Genomic DNA, 9242 nt, shown 5'->3' with positions numbered 1-9242 from the left:
TACTGAATACTTGCCACTTGCTTTGCACTGTGCTAAGTACTTTAAATAGTACTAATTTATTAATAAGTATTGATTAACTCTATGAAGTAAATACTGTTATTATCAGCACTTTACAGAGGGAAAACTGAGAGTTGGGAATGCTAGAGCTGTTACTCAAACCTAAGTTTGCCTAACCCTAACCCTAACCTTAATTCAGGTTTGCCTGAGGCCAAAGCTAGTGCCTCTAACCACTATACTATACTGTACATAATGACAAAAGAATCAGAAACCCTGGGTATTTGCTAAGAGCCCATAAGACTAGAGCTGAATAGAGCCAATAGGGTGACCCTGTATACCTCAGAGGTCTCCAAGGGAAGCTGATTTCTGTAAGAATACAAAGCCTCATAGAAGCCAATAGAGAGCTTAGCATAGACACTGCTACTAGCTAAGCCCTAAAAGAGCTAAGAGAAAGTGGAGCACTGGAGGAAAAAGAACAAGAAATCATGATGTTCAGAGAACAGTTAATGGACCCAGGCCACTGACTGTTATACTCGGAAAGGAAACTACAAAAATCTGCCAAGTGCTTTAGCATACTAGTCTACAATCAGAAGGCTACAACCACCCACCCCTAGGTCATCTAGCAGAGTATGAAGACCCTCAGATAGGGTATCATTTCAACGAGTGCTTTTCACAGAGAAATGTTTATTGTCTCTCTCTTCCTCCTACCAGAATGTAAGCTCCTTCAACACAGTAACCATGTGTTACTGTGACATGTCAGGCTATAGTCCATGGCATTGCAAAGAGTCAAACATGACTGAGTGACTACCACTTTCACTTTCATGGAGTTTAACAAAATTTTATACATTCATATAAGAATGTATTCCCAGTACTTAAACAGTGCCTGGCACATAGAAGGTGCTCAGTAAATAGCACCTGAGTTCAACTGATTGAACTCAGACATGCAAGAATGAATGAATGACAGAGTCCAGTTTGCTACCCTGAGCAGCAACCCACATGTCTTCAAGTTCCCCAGTCCTGACACACACAAATAAGAGTGAGCTGCAAATGTCCTCTATGGCAGCCATTAATGCCCTTCCCCAGATATATCCAACTCACTGCTTTCCAGGCAGAGTGTTAGGATTGTAATTACTCCCTCCTTTTGAAGTGAGGCATGGCCTCTGATTCACTTTAGCCAATGACATGCAACCAGAAGCTTTAAGAACCTTTCCATGCATCTGCAATCAAGGAAGCATGAAGATGGAGCCTCTCTCAACTTTGGATCCTGAATAAGGACTAGACAGAGAAGAGCCAGTCAACCTGCAATAGATATAAGATACATGGTATGAACAAGAAATCAGACTTTGTTGTTTTCAGCCACTGAAATTTGGGGATTGTTATTTCAGCATAACATAGTCTTACCTGACTAGGCACTGACCGTCATTTAATTTGCAGAAAAGCTAATCTTTATATTAGGTTCCCTATGCCAAGAATCCCTGGCAGTCATTGAAGAATGCCTACCGTTCATAAATCTATTCTGGTTGTCATTTGTCACCTCGGTATTTACATTACTGTTTCAGGTTTCTCTGTTGGTCAGCTCTTGCCTCCCTGCAAGCAAGCTGCTGCTATTTTGTCCAAACCATGTCACACCAAGTGACAACAGAATTAAAGATTGCTGTGGAGTGTAACAAGGCTTCCCTGGTAACTCAGATAGTAGAGAATCTGCCTGCAATGCAGGAAACCCAGGTTCAGTCTCTCAGTCAGGAAGATCCCCTGGAGAAGGGAATGGCTACCCTACCCAAGAATACTCCAGTATTTTTGCCTGGAGAATTCCGTGAACAGAAAAGCCTGTCAGGCTATAGTCCATGGCATTGCAAAGAGTCAAATATGACTGAGCGACTACCACTTTGACTTCCATGGAGTTTAACAAAATTTTACTGAAGGCTTTAGAATAACAGAAGGAAAAAAAAAAAAAAAAGAATAACAGAAGGTGCTATGGCCTAAATGTCCATTTCCCCCAAAATTTGTATGTTGAAGTCTTAACTCCCAAAGATGCTGGCATTAGACCATGGGGCCTTTGGGAGGTACTCAAGTCATGAGTGGTACTATTATCAATGGGATTTGTGATCTTATAAAAGAGGCTCCAGAGAAATCCCTAGGCCCTTACACTATTGAGGACACAGTGAGAAGATGCAGCTATGAACAAAGAAAAGGGCCCTCACCAAACTTCAACTGTGTTGGCACCCTGATCCTGGACTTGCAGTGCCTACAACTGTGAGAAATCAATTTGTGTTGTTTATAAACTACCCAGTCAGTTATATTTTGTTATAGCAGCCCAAATTGATTAAGACAGAGAAGAACTACCATGTAGAGAAAATCATAAATGTGGTTATTCATTATTACATTTCCTAGGTTTATAGCATCACTATGAACAAAGCTGGAGGAGGTGATGGAATTCCAGTTGAGCTATTTCAAATCCTAAAAGATGATGTTGTGAAAGTGCTGCTCTCAATACGCCAGCAAATTTGAAACACTTAGCAGGGGCCACAGGACTGGAAAAGGTCAGTTTTCATTCCAATCCCAAAGAAAGGCAATGCCAAAGAATGTTCAAACTACCACACAATTGCACTCATCTCACACGCTAGCAAAGTAATGCTCAAAATTCTCCAAGCGAGGCTTCAACAGTATGTGAATCCTGAACTTCCAGATATTCAACTCAGATTAGAAAAGGCAGACTAACCAGAGATCAAATTGCCAACATCCACTGGATCATAGAAAAAGCAAAACAGTTTCAGAAAAACATCTACTTCTGCTTTATTGACTATGCCAAAGCCCTTGACTGTGTGGATCACAACAAACTGTGGAAAATTCTTCAAGATATTGGAATGCCAGGCCACCTTACCTGCCTCCTGAGAAATCTGATGCAGGTCAAAAAGCAACAGTTAGAACTGGACATGGAAAAACAGACTGGTTCCAAATAGGAAAAGGAGTACGTCAAGGCTGTATATTGTCACCCTGCTTATTTAACTTATATGCAGAGTACATCATGTAAAATGCAGGGCTGGATGAAGCACAAGCTGGAATCAAGATTGCTGGGAGAAATATCAGTAACCTCAGGTATGCAGGTGACAGCACCCTTATGGCAGAAAGTGAAGAGGAACTAAAAAGCCTCTTAATGAAAGTGAAAGAGGAGAGTGAAAAAGTTGGCTTAAAGCTCAACATCAGAAAACTAAGATCATGGCACTCGGTCCCATCACTTCATGGCAAATAGATAGGGAAACAGTGTCAGACTTTATTTTTCTGGGCTCTAAAATCACTGCAGATGGTGACTGCAGCCATGAAATTAAAAGACACTTGCTCCTTGGAAGAAAAGCTATGACAAACCTAGACAGCATATTAAAAAGAAGAGACTTTACTTTGCCAACAAAGGTCCATCTCATCAAAGCTATTGTTTTTCCAGTAGTCATGTATGAATGTGAGAGTTGGACTATAAAAAAAGCCGAGTGCAGAAGAATTCATGCTTTTGAACTGTGGTGTTGGACTCTTGAGAGTCCTTTGGATAGCAAGGAGATCCAATCAATCCATCCTAAAAGAAATCTGTCCTGAATATTCATTGGAAGGACTGATGCTGAAGCTGAAGCTGAAGCTCTAATACTTTGGCCTCCTGATGCAAAGAACTGACTCATTGGAAAAGACCCTGATGCTGGGAAAGATTGCAGGCAGGAGGAGAAGGGGACAACAGAGAATGAAATGGTTGAATGGCATCACCAACTCAATGGACATGGGTTTGAGCAAGCTCCAGGAGTGGGTAATGGACAGGGAAGCTGGCATGCTGCAGTCCATGGGGTCGCAAAGAGTTGGACACTGAGTGATTGAACTGAGCTGAGGATTTATAGGCTAGATCTGTTTACAAGTGCTCCTCCCATTGGCTGGCACTTTCCTTACTCCTGTCATCTACTGCCATGTCAAAGTTAGCTAGCCTAGCTCCCAATGAGAGTATCTTCAACCTTGTCCACACCATCCAGAGACCACTCCTGACCTTCATTTTCAAGGCCTAGAGAATGAAGGAAAGATCTCTTTGCTTCCAGTGGAAATCATTGTAATCTCAGCAGAGATGCTACTCTGTGCTCCCATGAAGTCCACTGTGTACATCTTCTACAGGGCAGTTTAGCTCTTCATTTTCACAAACTATTCATCCTAGATTTAAATCTGAGCTAGAGCTTTACAAAACCAAAAGTCCATTAAAGTGATTTTCCCAAAAGGAGAGAATATTATTTTCCCAGCAATAAATTCTCAAAGCAAAAGTAAGAAGTTGTTGGCAGCTTTAAAGAGCAGCTCATCCCTACTTCTGGTGGTGTGTGTACACGTGTGCTCAGTCGCTTCAATCGTATTCGACTCTTTGCAACCCCGTGGACCATAGCCCACCAGGCTCCTCTGTCCATGGGACTTTTCCAGCAAGAATACTGGAGTGGGTTGCCATTCCCTCCTCCAGGGGATTTTCCTGACCCAGGGATTGAACCTATGTCTCCTGCGTCTCCTGCATTCCAAGCGGATTATTTACCACTGAGTCACCAGGGAAGCCCTACTTCTGGTTAGTTTAGCTTTTTTTGTTTTATTGATTTATTTTTGATGGAGTCTACTTTTCTCTCTATACAAAGTTCTAGAGTTCTGTTCCACATAATATTATACCTGATCACATAATGTCCTATATACTAATGATCTGTTCCACCCATTTTGTCTAATGGCCTCAGCTTTAGTGTAGGATCTACTGGAAGGGCAACTATCTGCTACTACTTTATTAAGACAGGCAGATTCATATAGGGATTAAGAGTTTGGACTCTGGAGCCAGACCTCCTATCACAGAGTAAATGTTAAGTGTGCCTTTTACTGCAATGCCTTTGGGATGACCTGCTGACATGTCTGGTTCCCTTTCTGGAGAACTGTGACTGGATGGACTATAAGGACTCATTATCTTTAATAGCCAGATGCAGAACTAGTTCAAGGGCTGAGTGCCAATCTAAATTGAGGAGGAAAGCTAAGATCATTATCAAAGGTATATATCTGAGAAGTGAGGCTATAGAGATCAAGAGCAGGAAAGCAGAATCCAAGACAAGTTTGGGAATTCGACCATGGACAAGACCAGGGAGCTGGTGCTTGTTACTAAGGCATGATGTGGGAAGGATAGGGCCAAGCTGACCTCTCTGCACTCTCTACAAGTCCTTACATGAGTTATTTTCCCTCATGCAAATGACACCACCCTTATGGCAGAAAGTGAAGAGGAACTAAAAAACCTCTTGATGAACGTGAAAGAGGAGAGTGGAAAAGTTGGCTTAAAGCTCAACATTCAGAAAACTAAGATCATGGCATCTGGTCCCATCACTTCATAGGAAATAGATGGGGAAACAGTGGAAACAGTGTCAGACTTTATTTTTGGGGGCTCCAAAATCACTGCAGATGGTGGCTGCAGCCATGAAATTAAAAGATGCTTACTCCTTGGAAGGAAAGCTATGACCAACTTAGATACCATGTTAAAAAGCAGAGACATTACTTTGCTAACAAAGGTCTATCTAGTCAAGGCTATGGTTTTTCCAGTAGCTATGTATGGATATGAGAGTTGGACTGTGAAGAAAGCTGAGCGCTGAAGAATTGATGCCTTTGAACTGAAATGTGTGTTGGAGAAGACTCTTGAGAATCCCTTGGACTACAAGGAGATCCAACCAGTCCATCCTAAAAGAGATCAGTCCTGGGTGTTCATTGGAAGGACTGATGTTGAAGCTGAAACTCCAGTACTTTGGCCACCTGATGCGAAGAGCTGACTCATTTGAAAAGACCCTGATGCTGGGAAAGATTGAGGGCAGGAGGAGAAGGGAATGACAGAGGATGAGATGGTTGGATGGCATCACCGACTCAATGGACATGAGTTTGAGTGAACTCCGGGAGTTGGTGATGAACAGGGAGGCCTGGCGTGCTGCAGTTCATGGGGTCGCAAAGAGTCAGACACGACTGAGCAACTGAACTGAACTGAAGGAGCAGAAAGCTCCGTCAACAAAAACATATTATTCCCATAAATCAGCATTTTCCAAAGAATGCCCTGGGTAAAACATAGGTTCTTGAGGAAGTTCCTAGGCATATTGTGAAACCAGTTTGAGAATTGTAGCGTTCAACAAAGTTTGAAATGAGTTTCCTTATTTGGGGGCCTCTCAAAGTATGTTCATCTGCAGTGTGACTCACCAGGATGGAGCTAGACTATGCAGCATTACCCTGCGTATACTTGAGAAGGGAACCTTCTTTTAAGGTCCCCTCCCTGCCATAGCTCATTATATCTACAGAGCACTTCAGGCCATGCGAGTTCAACACATTTTTGCGTTGCAGTTGGATGTATCTAGTCACATGACTAGGCAGGGACCATCAAACCAAGGACAGTAGAAACTACAAAGGTTTGCTTCCAACCAAGTGGTTGACAGAGTGCAAGTGGCAGAAATCAACTATGTTCTCTTGGGGTTCGGAAGAGCCATGGAAGGGGAGGCTATGAGTCAGATATGGGAGATTCCTTCAGTGGAAGGAGAGTAGAGCATTACCTGGAGGATCAGCTATTTCTGGTGCGCTGCTCAGTGCTAAGCCTGGAACTATATACTTCACACACAATATTTCATTGAACTCTCCCAACTACCTCACAAAGTAAATCTCATGATTCTACTTTGTAGATTAAGAAACTGAAGTTTGGGACTTCCCCGGTCGTCCAGTGGCTAAGAATCCATGCTCCCAATGCAGGGGTTGTGGGTTTGATCCCTGGTCAGGGAGCTAGATCCCACATGCCACCATTAAAAGATTCTTCATGCCACAACAAAGATCCCACAGGCTGAATCTAAGACTCCATGCAGCCAAGTAAATACATAAAATATTTTTTTAAAAAAAGAAGAGAGGTATAAATTGCCTAAGATTACCCAGTTTATTAGTTTGGAGGGCTGGGATCCAGCTTAGGTGGGTCTGACTCTAACATCTATTGTCTTTGCTCTTTCCACTAAACCATGGGGCCTCAACAGACCTATGCTTGGGGCTTTCTCACCCCTGCCTTAGGGGTATACACTCTAAAAGTAAGGGAGGAAAATGCCAGCAAATAACTCAAATAGAGTAATGCTGGAGGCCTATTCAAGGCACAGTGGCACATGAAGGGAAGGTGTTCTCATCAAGTCAGCTTGGGTTGTGGGATGAAAGGTTGGTCAGGGAGATGTTCAAAGAGGAGCAACCCCTTGAGCCGAGTCCTGATAAAAATCACTGAGGGTACAAGGGTAGGTAGTTGAGGGGTGTGGTATTCATTTCTAACACAGGAAGTAGTGTCCATATGGAAACTGTCATAAAAACTTTTCGGATGAAAAAACAAACTTTTCCTCAAGCAAAAAGTCTATATTTCCCTGGCTGATAGTTCTGTTTAGAAGTTCAGAGACCTGACCACCAAAGGAAAATACAACAGAGCCAAAGGAAAAAACCAAAGGCATTGCTAATCTGCCATCTGCACCAATGATGTAGGAAAATAAACGAGAGCTAAGCAAAACAAAACAAAGCAGAAATGCTTTAAACAAAAAAGTCATCTTCTGAGACAGGAGGAAAGCTCTGTCTCCCAAAGCCATGGCCATCTTTTCCGTGTTTATGCTGTGGTGTGACCGAGGCCTCACAGTCCTGGTGGGGGCCTGTCCCTTTTTAGGCCACATGGCTTAATCTGTCTCCATCACTTCCCAGAGTCAGACAGGAATCCGCTTAAAATGCCAAGGCTTGACTTCAGCTGTGTGGGCGCCTGCCTTCCAAGCCACAACATCTGAATGCAGCCTCCTCCCAGTCAAGGAAACAGTCGGTAAGGAAATACCATAGTTAGGCTCTTTGCAACTTGCTAGAAGTGTAAGGCGGCGCTTCATTTCCTGATCGCTCAGGTGGAAATTGTAAAAACAATTAAGACCAATGACTAATCACCGAATCAAAGCAGGTTGCCCAACTCATTTGCAATTGTGTGCTCAGTCCTGTGTGCCAACAAAGACAGACTTGGGGAGTTTATTATTTAAACCAATTAAAAGCTCTAGGCAAAGCAAGTAGTCAATTTGTGGCCACGTGGTGGGAAAACATAGTTCGAAGAGCCTGAGGAATTTCGTGAGCAGAGCCATATGGCCAAAATCAGAATGAAGCACCCAGGATCGCTGGGAAAGTCGGCACTGCAAGCAATTTCAGAATAAAAAGCTTCACCTAGCAAGAGCAGACTTGTGCTCTGTGCTCGCTTCTGCCCCCACCTCCCCCCTCATTCCACCTCCCCCATATTCTAGTCTGCCTGCAAGGCTGGTAGTTCTAACCAACAGTAAAAGCAAAACGAACAGACTAAAATCCCAACTCTGACTGTTCAGCAAGAGACATTGCTAAATTTCCTGTCCACCATTTGCACTTTTATGTATTTTAAGGCTACCTAGAGAGTTCTTAAAGGCCCAGATGATGAAAATCGGCCGCCCTTCTTTCCAAATGAGGTGCACAGTCCATCTGGAGAGGGCACTCACACTTTTGTATGAAGCTGTAGGCCGTAAAATGGAAAGTAAAGAATTAAAAACTGAAGCCATTTGGTAGCAGTTATAAAAAAAAAAAAAAAAGGCTGAGGGAAGTAGAAGGTGGTGTGGTAGGGGCAGTTACTTTAACAAATTAGATTTACAGAATGGATGTCATGGAGTAAGCCTTTACTGAAAGTTCCTTTTCACATCCCCGTGAGATATTTTCTGCTTACATTTTTTTTTTCTGACCTACAAGTCCCTTTGTGGCTAACCACTCCCCTCCCCTTGCATTTTCCTGGAAAGTCTAATAATTCTTATGCTCCCAATGGAGCTCACTTCTTAAAGTCCTGGTTCCTTTCTCCTTCAAGTTCCCTCCAAAACAAGCATTCTCAGACACTCCTGATTACAGAAGGAGGAAGAACAACTGTACCGGAACCAACTGGAAAATTTTGACAGCTAAGTCAGCTAGCTGCAGCTGTCCTGTACCATGTTGTATATTATAACTAATGCACTAAGATTAAATAATTTTTGTACATCAATAAACAACGTGGTTCATGGTATGCAGACAAGTAAATTGAGTAAATTCAGTAACAAAGAATAACAGCTGTAATGTCATTCCTTTCAAAAAGTCTAGCACTGTCAATAATTCTAAAATTAATATGGCACACCTGTTAGTGTGTTATGGGGTAGTGAAGATTATAGCTCCAACTTTCTGTTACTTGGAGGATGGTAGCAGGAAAAGGG

Source organism: Budorcas taxicolor, chromosome X, assembly GCF_023091745.1.
Source record: "Budorcas taxicolor isolate Tak-1 chromosome X, Takin1.1, whole genome shotgun sequence".
NCBI lineage: Eukaryota > Metazoa > Chordata > Mammalia > Artiodactyla > Bovidae > Budorcas > Budorcas taxicolor.
The sequence above is the reverse complement of the archived record's forward strand: the minus strand, read 5'-3'. Positions refer to the sequence as shown.